The following is a 14,770-nucleotide window of genomic DNA, read 5'->3' as shown; positions in this document are numbered from 1 at the left end:
AGCCCTCTGACCTTTCTTCCCCATGTTGAAACACCTTCTGAAAAATGTCTTCTCAGATCAATGACCGTTCATCAGAACTGATGCAGTCACATAATGTGGCCAGTTCTGATACAAAATGGAAAGGCTGGTTATCTGAAATTGCCCATATTAATGATAACTTCAAGGGCTGCACCACACTGAAACGTGGTGCTGTTCCACAAGATGTTGTCGGCTTCGTTGGAACAATTGGAACGGCTTCATTTGGGGCGGCACGGTGGCGCAGCGGTAGAGTTGTGGCCTTATAGCACCAGAGACCCAGGTTCGATCCTGACTATGGGTGCTGTCTGTATGGAGTTTGTACGTTCTCCCCGTGACCTGAGTGGGTTTACGCCGAGATCTTCAGTTTCCTCTCACACTCCAAAGACGTACAGGTTTATAGGTTAATTGTCTTGGTATAATTGTAATTTGTCCCTAGTGTGTGTAGGATAATGTTAATATGTGGGGATCGCTGGTCAGTGCAGACTCGATGGGCTCTCTAAACTAAACTAAACAATGTAGGTGGACTAATAATAAAACATGCAATAGCCTGGAAAATCTGCCATCCAGCACCAAACTCCCAAGGGTACCAGATTTGTGAGTTATAATGAACTCTGAGAACCAGTGTGGGTCCGCTGGTGTTTCTGGACGCCCCTCAGTATGTGGAGCTCTTCCCACAGTGTGAACATTTACACTACCTCTCTCTGGTGTGGGTCTGCTGGTGTAGGTGAAGGGTCCTTGCTCATGTGAAGCTCTTCCCATATTCTGCACATTCATGCAGTCTGTGAAACTTCCTACAGCCTCTATCCCGTGTGGGTGGTTCTTCTTATCGAGTCCACACACAAGATTAGAACTTGTTCAGCCAGTGCTGGACACACGTCTTGGCATCTGCATACAATGGCGTCTGTCTTGTGCTTCTTATGCGTGGTGGTGGAAAGATTGGTGAAAACAGGGCCGCGACGTGAATGCTCTTTCCTTGACCCCGTGGGTCCTCTGGTGTCGATGGAGGGAGCTGGACTCTGAAACTCTTCTTCCAGACTGTGCTTTTGTACGGCCTCTCTCCGGTGTGGGTCCGCTGGTGTAGGTGGAGGGTCCCTGCTCATGTGAAGCTCTTCCCACAGTGTGAACATTTACACGGCCTCTCTCCGTCCGGTGTGGGTCCGTTGGTGTTGGTGGAGGGTCCCTGCTCATGTGAAGCTCTTCCCACATTCTGCACATTCATGCCATCTCTCCTTTGTCCGTGCTTGAAGATCACCTGATTTCCCAATTCCACTCCTTCCGTCAGATGGAGTGAACGGACTCTGCCCTCGTTTACATTGTGAATCTGGGTTCACACCGGAGGCAGAAGGCTGTCCAGCTGACGTTGGTCTGGAAGCTTCATGATGCCTTCTTAAGTGTTGTATAAGGAACTCCGCTGTGGTAAATGCAACAGTGCAGTGAGGGCAGGGATGACAGTCAATGTTTCCCCGGTGCTGGAAGGCAACAAGGTCCTGTTTCTCCTCCTATCTGGCACAGTTCACAAACCTCGAACACAGAGGCAAAGGTGAAGTGGGCAACAGTGGTTAACACTCATCACGTGAAGACAGAATGTGAAGTGATCAGTAAAGTCAGTTGAAAGGCAGGAGATGTTCCCAGCCACAGCCAAAATCCAATCTTAAATATGCTGTCCCGAGAAGGAGACACAGAAGATGCTGTTGTGTTAATTACAGGGAGGTGAAGACAGAGCAGAAGCCAATAGAAGTTATGTTATCAAAGAACAGGAATGTCCAATATCCTCAGGCATATTCTCAAAGTAAACCAGTGGAGTGAAATGTTCGGACCTGACCCATATGGTGTCAGAAAGCACAAACCTACTTACATTTCATGTGGGAAGAAAACTCATGTCAGCGTGCATCACGTGAAAAGGGCAAAGAGGAAAAAATGTGAAGAATATTTTCTCCAAACCAATGACGAGCATGGCTTCATAGTTCCGCTTCACGTTCTTATAACGGAGATTTTCCCAGTTACTTATCTCTTCCCACTCTTCTATAAGCAAGTGATTGTAGTCCACACATTATTTTATACAAGGAAAAGCAAAATTCCAAAATATATCATGAATACAAATCCAAATTTTGTAAATGCAATGCAACAACAGGAAATTACAAAAATACTTACTCCCGCTGATGCAAGGGGCTTTTCATTTGCACAAATGCACCTCCACATGCTTTTATTTTAATGTGGCTGTAAAATAACCAAAATAATAATTAAATAGAATTGGTACAGAACAGAGATTAGTTTAACCGGGCATCGTCCATGGCACGGACATTGTGGGCCAAAGGGCCTGTTCCTGTGCTGTACTGTTCTATGGTCTATGCTCTTGAGTTTACGTTTAGTTTGTTGTCACGTGTACCGAGGTACAGTGTAAAGCTTTTGTTGCATGCTGACCAGTCAGCAGAAGGACAATACACGTTTGCGATCGACTCATTTACAGCGCAAGGTAAACCCAGCAAAGTCTGATCAAGGATAGTCCAAGGGTCATCAAAGAGGTAGATAATAGTTCAGTACTAATGATGCGAATGATGAGATTAGCAAATGGCAGAGGGCTCCGATTGAAGAAAGTGACACCCAATGCAAAGCAGATCAGTGGCAGATAATAAAGAGACATTAAAGTGAATGGAGAGGAGGAATTTCTTTAATCAGAGGGTGGTGAATCTGTCTAATTCATTGCCACTGACGGATGTGGAAGCCAAGTCAATGGATATTTTATGGCGGAGATTGATAGAGTTTTGATTAGTGCGGGTGTCAGAGGTTATGGGGGAGAAGGCAACAAGTATGAAGGCAGCTGGGCTCTAAAATTCAGGTAGTTCCAATGTGTGAAATGATCATACATCTAAATTCCTTACAACCAATAAGCAGAGCAGGATTAAGGGCTCAAAGATGCCCCAATAATGCTCAATATTGGGGAGTTGCAATAATGGACAATGCAATGCAATACACAAAATATTTCTGTGACAGTGGACACGTGGAACTTGGGACCGCAATTCTTTTGGAAGCAGGGTCAAATTTCAGTTGACTTTTGGTCATTGAACATGTACATGGTTTCACTTTGATGAACGTAGCTTTCAATGAACACATTAGGGTAATATTTCTCTACCCAATGGAAAGCCAGCCTATTACAAAACAAAAAGGTTCAAATAGGAAATATCCTGAGCACGCAACAATGGAAATAAAACTGAGGCAACTGAAAGGTGTAACATGTGTGGATCACAAGACAAAGGAGCTGCCATTTAAAACAAAGGTGTGCAAGAATTTCCTCTCTCAGTGGATGATGAATCTCTGGATTTTTATATCCTGGATGATGTCGAGGTTAGATCACATGAGGTATTCAAACGCAAGGTAGATCAATCAAATCATGTTATCAATTAGGTCCACTTAATATAAATAATGTTCACAAAATCCACATTACATCCAATTCACACGAATAAAATAACCATTACAGCAGAACTACCTGTATCAAATCATCCACAAACGTCCCAAATTACCTTAATTTCACAGATTTCATCACGTCACAAAATGGTGCAAAAACAGCAGATTAAAAGTTAAGACACAGATTAAAGTTGCATCTCAATGTAATTAGTTTAACATCATATTCCATAACTGTGCCACAGTTGATCAGCTTATTTACAACGACTGTTGCTAAAACTGGCCCTACTTGTGAAGAAAGTTTGCCATCGTGCACTGCACAAAAGTAGAACACAGCTTGATATCCAATTGCAAACTTGAGCCTTACAGCACCTCCTATCAGCTGTTATTTAATTCTACAAGTATGGCCAAATTTCTATATAGATTTCCTTTGCCGATATTGGACTTATCTGTATTTCATCCCATTTCCATTTCCATGTGCAAGGACACAAACAAATTGCTTTTTCCATGAGCACTTTCCATTTTTCAGCATTCCAATAATTTTGAATTATTGTCACTGCTAGGATACAGGAAAACAAACCAGCTGATTTGGACATGGCAAAGTTCCCCCAATAACCAGATAAAATATTCTGGTGAAGTTGGTTCCTGTTTAAGTATTAGGCATCAAAAATCCCGGTATTCATCAAATAGTACCATTGAGCGTAAGACGACAGATTAGGCCTCTAGTTCATCCAAAATTGGCACCTCGGACAGTGTAGTACTTCCTTATCACTGGATTGGCAATTCTCGCAGGATATGTGTCTATAAACTGACTCAAAAGCAAATCCTGCTCTATTCTCAAAGTAACTAAAACTCAAAACAAAGAAAACAATGGAATTTGCACTCATAAAATGAGCAGCACAATGGCGCGCAGCTACTACCTCACAGCACCAGAGACCTTGGTTCCATACGAACATTGGGTGCTGTGGAGTTTGAGTGACTGTGTGGGTTTCCTCCGGGTGTTCCAGTTTCCTCCCACATCCCAAACACATGCAGCTTTTCAGGTTACCGTAAATGTCCTCCATAAAATTGCCACTAATGTGTAGGGAGTGTTTGAAAAAGGGGAATAACATAGTGTAGCGAAACCTGGTGGTGGCTCAGGGTAATCGAACCCTCGTGATTGACTGGAGGGAGGAGTCACTGAGCGCGGGTGTTCTAATGGCTGTATTTATTTGCTTATGTAAATTATCAGTACTGTACAAGGTAAGTGGAAAAGAAAATTACAATACCTGTATCAATCCAAATGTCACAATTTATAAAAATATTTGATGATCTTTCCCCAAGCGGACAATTTCCAGATTGAATTTAGCCTCCTGATGACAAAGAAGGCTATTGTCTACTGCGAGGGGAATTGATTACAAAGTCACGCAGTTTCTGCAGATAGTCGCAACACTTCCCCGTGAAAGATCTTTTAAAGGAAAGGTCTCAGAATATAAAGATGTAAAGAATACCAAGTTGTTCAGGTTAAGTCTGCTCAACCAATAGCTGAAATGGGATAAGCCGTGCTCTCTTCTCACTGTTACCATCGACAGTAGCCACAGAAGTGTAAACGTCCCACACTCCCAGTTTGAAAAAAGCTACTGTCCCATCAGGTTGTTGAACTGACCTAATGCTGCCACAGCAACGGAACATTACAGACCATCTCTTGGCAACAATGCATTGTTTCATTTTCTGGATTCCATTTTATAGACAATAGACAATGTCATATGACAATTACCTGAATGGTGCAGGAGCAGGTCATTTGGCCCTTTGAGCCTGCACCACCATTCAGTGATCATGGTTGATCATCCACAATCAGTATCCCCTTCCTGCCTTCTTTCCATAGGATAGAATATAGATTATTTGAGGTTTGTTCCTGCAGCCAAATAATTTATCATATCAAATTCCTTTAGTCCACTGGAAGTAGATCACCAAACTTCAGAGATGTCCTGCTTCTATCGCCATAATCTCCAAGCACTATGTCATTAATCCTAACATTGATTTCTTTCAATTCCTACCTTCCACACATATAGAAACCTAATAGCCTTGTCCCACGGTGCGAGTTCATTCCAAGAGCTCTCCCGAGTTAAAAAAAAATCAAACTTGTGGTAAGCACGGTGAATGAACGTAGCGGGTACGTCGGAGCTCGGGGACATGGTGAGTAGGCAGGAACAGGGTACTGATTGTGGTTGAACAGCCTTGATCACATTGAATGGCAGTGCTAGCTCGAAGGGCCGAATGGCCTACTCCTGCACTTATTGTCTCAGCAGGATAGACAGCATTTCTGGAAGGAAGGAATTGGTTACATTTCAGCTCAAGTCCCTTCTTCACATTTATATCGAGAGTCAAGAGTGTTTTATTGTCATATGTCCCAGATAGGACAATGAAATTCTTACTTGCTGCAGCACAACAGAATATGTAAACATAATACATAACGGGAGAAGAAGAAACAATTCAGTGTGTGTATGCACATGCACACATACTTAATAAATAGCAAATATAGTGCAATAAAAGTAATAGTTTGTTGCAGTTCAGAGCTTATTTGTTGTCGTGTTTAATAGCCTGATGGATGTAGGAAAGAAGCTGTTCCTGAACCTGGACGTTAGTTTTCAGGCTCCTGTACCTTCTTCCCGATGGCAATGGTGAAATGAGTGTGTGGCCAGGATGGCGTGGGTCTTTGATGATGTTGGCTGCCTTTTTTGTGGCAGCGACTTCGATAGATCCCTTCGATGGTTCGGAGGTCAGAGCCGGTGATGGCCTGGGCAGTGTTTACAACTTTTTGATTCTCTCTCCTAGCAATCACTGCCATGAAGGCCACGCCCCTTCTGGTGGAAGGGACTATAAAACCCGGAAGTGTGGGCGTGGCTCAGTCTGTCTGCAAGATAGCGAGGGAGAGGTCACAACTCTCTGTCTGAGCTGGGAAACTACAGAACACTGTGAGTCTGCAATGTACTTGAATAAATGATTTGTTAGCCCTTAATGAAAATGAAATGAGTTGTTTGGCCTGTCCTGTGCTTGAAACGGCAATTGCAATGGAAATGAAGTGAAAATGCAATCAGCTGTTTGGCTTGGGCCTGCCCTGTGCTTGAAACTACAATGGCAATGGAAATGAAGTGAAAATGCCATCAGCTGTTTGTCTTCGCCTGCCCTGTGCTTGAAACTGCAATGGCAATGGAAGGGAAATGAAAATGCAATGAGCTATTCAGCCTGCCCTGAGTTTGAATCTGCAATGCAATTGGAAATGAAATGAAATGAGTTGTTTGGCCTGCCTGAAACCACTAATTTCGGCCCACGGCCCCCATTAGCCGAGAAACTGGTCCCTTTAGCCCCAAATGCCCTTATTAGCCCAGGAGGAGCATTTTGGCCCAATACGCCCGTGCCAGGCCAGGAAAAGTCCAGAAAAATTGCCTTTCACTGAGAATCTGCTCAGATTTTTTTTTAAAGTGCTCATTTGGCCCATCATGCATGTACTAGCCCAGGCTCATCAGTAAGTATTCTCCCTGCAAGTATTAAACCTTACTCCAGTATTTTTCTCCCTCCCTTCATTTGCTCCCTGTGAAATCCAGGCCAGGATATAGTTTCCTCCCTCATTGCTGTGATTAACATTAATGTTCTGATCTTGAGAATATCTAATTTTTGATTTTTTAAGGCAGTCTGGGTGTTTATTACTATTTCCGTCACAACGGTTAATTTTGTAATTAGCTACTTAATTAGGTAATTAACTCATTATATACTTTAATTTCAGCCCATCAAAGTAAGATACATCATATTTGTTTCAGAATGCTTCAATCTATAATAACTGAAAATGTTATTCAGTTCTCTTAATTTTTATTAAAGTTATGGGCTTTTATGTCAATTGACTGTCCTTGATCACAGCTTTTGTGTTAAATTAATGGAAAAGCAATAGGGAACAAGATGCTAATTTCTGAGTATGAAAATGACCATAACTTTATTAATACTGAAGATATGAAAGTGAATTAGGTATCAAGTTTGTTTTGTGCTTTATCTGATTAGATAAATTACAGGCTTGATTTTTAAAATCTCAAAATGTTGTAACATTCCTACTGACTGACTGACCCTAATCCTAATCCTAACCCCAGCTCTACATTTGTTATTTATCATTTTTATTTAACAGTTCACATCATAACTTTATAAAGATAAATCAATTCTAAAACAAAATTATCAGCAAGGTTAGCATTACCTTTATTCCTTGGAAACCTTGCTATTGTTTTGATGTAATTCGGAGGCAGCCATGATCCCAGAGTGTTCGCTACCTAGCGACCATGAAACAAAGCGAGTGAATGGTCAATTGGCGTCTGATCTCAATGTCAAAGGTGCTTTGATTGGACAATTACTACTCGGAAAACTGGAGGTTTTTCTCATATTTTTTTAAATGTGCAGGTTTTGTTCTTGACGAGTTTCAGGTATGATTTCTATAATATTTTTACACAATATGTTAAAAATTCAGGTAGTTACGTGATTTGGGTCACAAACTTAAACAAAAAAGCACTTTGGCCCACAGCCTAAACACAGGGAATTATAGACCAGTAGTGGGGAAGATGTTATAGCAGTGCATCTGGAAAGCAGTAACAGGATCGGTCAAAGCCAGCATGGATTTATGAAGGGGAAATCTTCCTTGACTAATCTTCTGGAATTTTTTGAGGATGTAACAAGTAGAATGGATAAGGGAGAGCCAGTGGATGTGGTGCATTTGGACTTTCAAAAAGTCTTTGACAAGGTCCCACACAAGAGATTAGTATGCGAAATAAGAGCACATGCTATTGGGGGTAGGGTATTGACATGGATAGAGAACTGTGTTGGCAGACAGAATGCAAAGAGTAGGAATTACCGGGTCCTTTACATAATAGCACACAGTGACTAAAACTCAGTGCTGGGACCCAAGTTATTTACAATATAAATGATTTAGACAAGATAATTAAATGTGACATCTCCAATTTTGCGGATGACACAAAGCTGGGTGGCTATGAGGATGCTATGAGGCTGCAGGGTGACTTGGATTGGTTGGGTGAGTGGGCAGATGCATGGCAGATGCAGTATAGTGTGGATAAATGTGAGGTCATCCTTTTTGGTGGCAAGAACAGAATGGCAGACCTGAATAGTATCAGATTTGAAAAAAGGGAGGTGTAACGAGACCTGGGTGTGCTTGTACACGGGGCCTCTGAGAGGAATTTTATCAGTGGGTACAAAGTTTCTTTCGGGTCCCGTCCCTTCTCCATTAATCATCCTGTTTATATCCACAGCCGGTTTATGCCATGAGCTGTAGCCTGAAAAGCAAAAAGGGGTTTGATAGATGAGAGAGGGGTGGAATGGAGCGCTCTGTTGATTTTCTGCATTTGAGGCCTCATGCTCCTATACTCCCTCCATGATAAATACAACTAAAATAAAATGATCAGAAAGAAGAAAGCACATTTGTTTTGAACATATTTTTTTTACTGCTACAATACAGATAAGGAGGAAGAATTCACACAAAAACATCCTTTTGTATTTCAAAGCAGATCAGATCATCAAAAGACATAATTTTACTTCGGAGTCACGTGAGTGATACCGTGAATAACCCGCTCAGCACGCATGCGCGGCATTACGTTTCAGCAGGCAACAGTGGCAGGCGCGAGTCAGGCGCTCCCGCTACAAGCCTGAAGGAAAGGAACGTTAGGTAAGTACTTACCTTCAGTTTAAAGTCGGTCTTTGCCTTTGTTTTTGCTCCAGGGGGAGCAAAGCAGCAGAGGGAAGCGGCCCCCGTTCGACTCCAGGGAAGGAGCCGACAGTGGAGGGGGGAGAGGCGGCAACGGGACCGCACACGCTGCGGTCCACAGACACGGGTGCTGCGCTGATGCCTAGTCCGCTAAAACAGCTGTCTGACCAACAGCAGTGGACTGGAGGGAAATTTAAAAAACGATCGGCACCCTTGCAGGCTCCCGACAAGGAGACTCGCCGCTCGAGAACCGCTGAAATGCCACCCAAAAACGGCAGACAGCCTCTAACAGCAAGATCTGGACCAACCTCAGGCTGGAGACAGACACAGAAGATGGAACAAGATTGTCTGTTTCTCCAAGCCAGAGGAAGGTCTTGTAGCTAAAAACTCCAGCGAGACTGCCTCAGGAGCAGGAGCAAGTCCGCCAAGGGAGCTAACACTCGCACTCCAGTGCCTAACAGCTCTGGTCATCTCCCTTGTCGAGGGATTGATGGGAACCAGAGCTGGGCTGGTCAACAAGAGGGGTCACATTAGCTGAACAACATCGGGAGTATGCTTGAGGTACAGGATCAGGAAGAGCTGCTGGGTGTGGCCGCTATGTGGCTCCACCACTAGCGAGATGGCTTTTCAGTCTCAACTGACGGCCAGCTTACTACCTGTTCTTTTCAAAAAACCTCTTCAGGGCAGGTAGTCATGAGATGTTGGAATTCATCACGCCTCCCTTAAATTGCATTTACTCAAAGTGCCCACCGTTATTGGTGGGTACATTGAGCATCGCTTTTAAAAACCCAAATATCTTAAAATGAATTTGATATCCCTGACGTCGGTTATCATTTTCGCATGCTCTTTCCAGAGGGTCAGGGTAGTATGGCAAAACACCTGACCCTACTGTTCGCAGTACTCCGCAACTTCTCAGGAAGTTATAAAACCTGCCCTCAACTCAAAAAATGTTACAGGACTGTGAGAACGCCGACCTCACAACCACAGATCCTGCTGTCTGGCTAAGTTACCAAACCAAGCCTAAAAACTGGACGAAGTGTCCAAAATATCGGCGCAAGAGGGCAGGGTTTGGAATGAGCACCACACGTAAACCAGTCAGCAGTACCTCTAACGCGTCCACCAGGAGGGTCTACCTCATGGTACTGGTGAAAGCTCGGGGTCTGCATGCCAATCCCGTAAGCCTTTCAGGCCAGGGCCCAGAGCAGGCCCCATGGAAAATGCGCCACCCCCCAACATCACCGCCACGTCAGACAACGTGCAAGACTCGTTAGACCGGCAGGAAACAGAAGAATACCCATAACCATGGAGGTAGGTGGGTCTGGTTCCTACCAACGTATAGAAAATAGGGGCTTAATACTAACAGGGGGGAGATTACACCTGTTTTAAGAAGCACGGGAGTCTATCACGAGTGATCAGTATATACTCAATGGCTTTAGTGGATACAAAATACAATTCATACTAGAATAATTTCACCCTTTCAACATTTACCCCAGAGGGTATTTTCCCTCTCCGTTAAAGAAACGAGAGGGACAAGCTGAACTGGTGAGACTAATTACAAAGGGTATCATGAGAAACATGAACCCTTGGAATTCGTATCAAATATTCGTCACTAAACCCAAAAAGATGGTGGATGTCGCATCATCATTGACTTAACTTCACTAAATATGTTTGTTAAGTATATACATTTCAAAATGGAAACGGTTGTTACTGCCAAACAACTAATTTCCAAAGGATACTTCATGGCAAGCATTGATCTTAAAGATGTTTACTATTTAGTACCATTCATAAGGATCATCGCAGATACCTGAAATTTACCTGGATGGGGCAGCAATGGCAATTTAAAGCGTTACCCAATGGGTCATATCAGCCCAAGATTATTCACCAAGATACTTAAACCAGCTCTGGCAATATTCACAAGACAAAAACATATTGTCATGGCATATCTTGATGATATCTTAAAAAAAAATAAAAAAATAGGCAAGACCATGGAATTGACTATGTTAGCTGTATCGGCTACCAAACAGTTATTCGAAACCCTGGGATTGTCTTACATCCAGATAAATCTAAGTTGAAGCCATCCACAATCATGGACTGCTTGGGCTTCACAATTAATTTAGTCTACGTGACTGTAACATTGCCAAGAGACAAAACAGTTGAATTGGCAAAATCATGCAACAATTTAATGGTCCACGTACTCCCAACTATTCGACAAGTAACAGAGTAATTGGGAAAATGGTAGCAGCATTTCCTGCTACACAATTCAGACCTTTGCACTGTCATAACTTACAAAGAGCAAAGGTACAGGCACCAAAACTACATACATGTCATTATGATTGTGTCATGAAGTTACCCACTGAAGCAATATCATAACCAAAGATCCTAGAGGAGCAAGATAGACCACCTCCTTCGAAATCCAATGGACTGGCGTGTAGTACGTGACGGAACGTCACGGCCGCCATTTTTCAATGCGACACGCGACTTCCGGTATGCCACCCGCTGTGATCCAAAGCAAAGATTATAGAGCTCCGCTATAATCTTTGATCCAAAGCAAAGATCCTCGAGTATCTTGTAGCGGGAACAGCCCCCTCCTTTGCGTAGTTTCCCTTGCATTGTATTGCTTTAACACACACTGCACAAAATTAAATTTAACGTATACATATTATATATATTTATATGAATGTGTGTCTGTGTGTGAGAGGCAAGTTAGAGATAGTTAAGTTTATTCTCATGGATCAGAAGCAACTTTGATTTAAATAATCACTATTAATTTATTTGTCTTGTAAGATGATATACATAAACCATAAAGGCAATTATATATATAATTATATAGTAATAATATATATATGCATATATATATTTACACACACATATATATACACATACATATATACACATACATATATACACATACATACATACGTATACACATACATATGCACACATACAAATACACACATATTTGTATGTGTGCATATGGATACATTTATATGTATCCATATGCATACATATGGATACATTTATATGCATACATACACACATATAAACATATATATACATATGGATACATTTATATGCATACATACACACATATAAATATATATACATACATATATACACACATATACATATACATGCATATATACACATACATGCATATATATACACATACATATATATTTATACATATGATTAACATGTAGAGGAACCAACGAGAGAGCAGGCTATTTTAGACTGGGTATTGAGTAATGAGGAAGGGTTAGTTAGCAATCTTGTTGTACGTGCCCCGTTGGGCAAGAGTGACCATAATATGGTTGAGTTCTTCATTAGGCAGGCAGTGACTAGTGGGGTACCGCAAGGCTCAGTGCTGGGACCCCAGCTATTTACAATATATATTAATGATCTGGATGAGGGAATTGAAGGCAATATCTCCAAGTTTGCGGATGACACTATGCTGGGGGGCAGTGTTAGCTGTGAGGAGGATGCTAGGAGACTGCAAGGTGACTTGGATAGGCTGGGTGAGTGGGCAAATGTTTGGCAGATGCAGTATAATGTGGATAAATGTGAGGTTATCCATTTTGGTGGCAAAAACAGGAAAGCAGACTATTATCTAAATGGCGGCCGACTAGGAAAAGGGGAGATGCAGCGAGACCTGGGTGTCATGGTACACCAGTCATTGAAAGTAGGCATGCAGGTGCAGCAGGCAGTGAAGAAAGCGAATGGTATGTTAGCTTTCATAGCGAAAGGATTTGAGTATAGGAGCAAGGAGTTTCTACTGCAGTTGTACAGGGTCTTGGTGAGACCACACCTGGAGTATTGCGTACAGTTTCGGTCTCCAAATCTGAGGAAGGACATTATTGCCATAGAGGGAGTGCAGAGAAGGTTCACCAGACTGATTCCTGGGATGTCAGGACTTTCTTCTGAAGAAAGACTGGATACACTTGGTTTATACTCTCTAGAATTTAGGAGATTGAGAGGGGATCTTATAGAAACTTACAAAATTCTTAAGGGGTTGGACAGACTAGATGCAGGAAGATTGCTCCCGATGTTGGGGAAGTCCAGGACAAGGGGTCACAGCTTAAGGACAAGGGGGAAATCCTTTAAAACCGAGATGAGAAGAACCTTTTTCACACAGAGAGTGGTGAATCTCTGGAACTCTCTGCCGCAGAGGGTAGTTGAGGCCAGTTCATTGGCTATATTTAAGAGGGAGTTAGATGTGGCTCTTGTGGCTAAGGGGATCAGAGGGTATGGAGAGAAGGCAGGTACGGGATACTGAGTTGGATGATCAGCCATGATCATATTGAATGGCGGTGCAGGCTCGAAGGGCCGAATGGCCTACTCCTGCACCTAATTTCTATGTTTCTATTATTTTCCAACGATCAATAGATTTACGATCAGTTCCTGTGGATTGGAGGATAGCTAATGCTATCCCACTTTTCAAGAAAGGAGCGAGAGAGAAAACGGGGAATTACAGACCAGTTAGCCTGACTTTGGTGGTGTGAAAGATGCTGGAGTCAATTACTAAAGATGTAATAATGGGGCATTTGGATAGCAGTAAAAGGATTAGTCCAAGTCAACATGGATTTATGATTTTACAATGGATTTAAGCCTCTCCCATTTTTTTGATGAATTCCTGGAATATGTAGGAAGTTTATTGTAACCTAGTGCTACTTGCCTGAACAATGGATGATATATCACTTAAATGCAATTGTTTTCAGTTGTGTGGAGAGACCTGTATATTGAAAATGCGTTTTGCCTCTAATATGTCAATTTACCTTAAATGTAGAAGAGCTTATTAAAATCTTCTTACAAAGACCATTAAGTATTTTCTATCTATCCTCTTTTGGACCCAAGGCATAGCAGAGCTGCCAACTCTCACAAAGAGGTAAGGGAGGGAGAGATGGAAGGGAGGGAGAGAGGGAAGGGAGGGAGATCGCGAAGAGAGGGGGAGAGAGGGAGAGAGAGAGAGAGAGAGAGAGAGAGAGATCGAGAGAAGAGAGGGGAGCGAGAGATCGAGAGGAGGGGAGAGAGAGATCGAGAGAAGAGAGGGAGAAGGGGGATAGGGAGAAGGGGGAGGGAGAAGGGGAAAGGGGAGGGAGAAGGGGAAAGGGGGGGACAAAGGGGGAGAAGGAGAAGGGGGAGAGGGAGAAGGGGGGAAGAGGGAGAGGGAGAGTGGAACGATAGCACATTATAACGCGCAGCCGTCCCATTCCGACCAAAGATTATAGAGCAGAGCTCCACTAGTATCTTTGATTGCGGCCGCCGCCACCGAACTCCCCGACCCACCATTGCACCCAAAGATGATAGAGCAGAGTTATATAATATTTGATTGCACCCTTCTTCACGGCGGGCTTGTGATCTTTGCTTGTGATGTCTTGTATGTATGTGAGTGTTGTTTGCTATGTCCCTATGTTCGAGGAATATAATGGGTAACAGCCGCCCATTCTCGGACTTGAATCTGAGCTCGAAAAAGTTCCTGGTCACTGGACCTAATGTGTCCGCGGGCCATATTGTGGAGACTAATCCCTTACAAAACAAAACCAAAAACGTACAGAAGTGTTAAAATTGTCTTTATTATTGTGGTGAGTAAAGAACTATTAAAAATAAGTCTAATAACTTTCTAAT

The 14,770-nt window shown here is 42.7% G+C and overlaps 1 long non-coding RNA gene across 1 annotated transcript; it reads right to left on the bottom strand.

Moving 5' to 3' along the window:
• Window positions 1–453: 453 nt before the first annotated feature.
• LOC129694307 (uncharacterized) lies at window positions 454–8,683 on the bottom strand. Its single transcript, XR_008722991.1, has 3 exons — window positions 8,548–8,683; window positions 7,637–7,709; window positions 454–2,235 (listed from the first exon to the last, which is right to left on the bottom strand). It is a non-coding gene; the product is annotated as an uncharacterized LOC129694307 (long non-coding RNA).
• Window positions 8,684–14,770: the final 6,087 nt, after the last annotated feature.

Source organism: Leucoraja erinacea, unplaced genomic scaffold (assembly GCF_028641065.1).
Source record: "Leucoraja erinacea ecotype New England unplaced genomic scaffold, Leri_hhj_1 Leri_613S, whole genome shotgun sequence".
Lineage (NCBI taxonomy): Eukaryota > Metazoa > Chordata > Chondrichthyes > Rajiformes > Rajidae > Leucoraja > Leucoraja erinaceus.
This window is presented reverse-complemented; position numbering and strand designations above follow the sequence as displayed.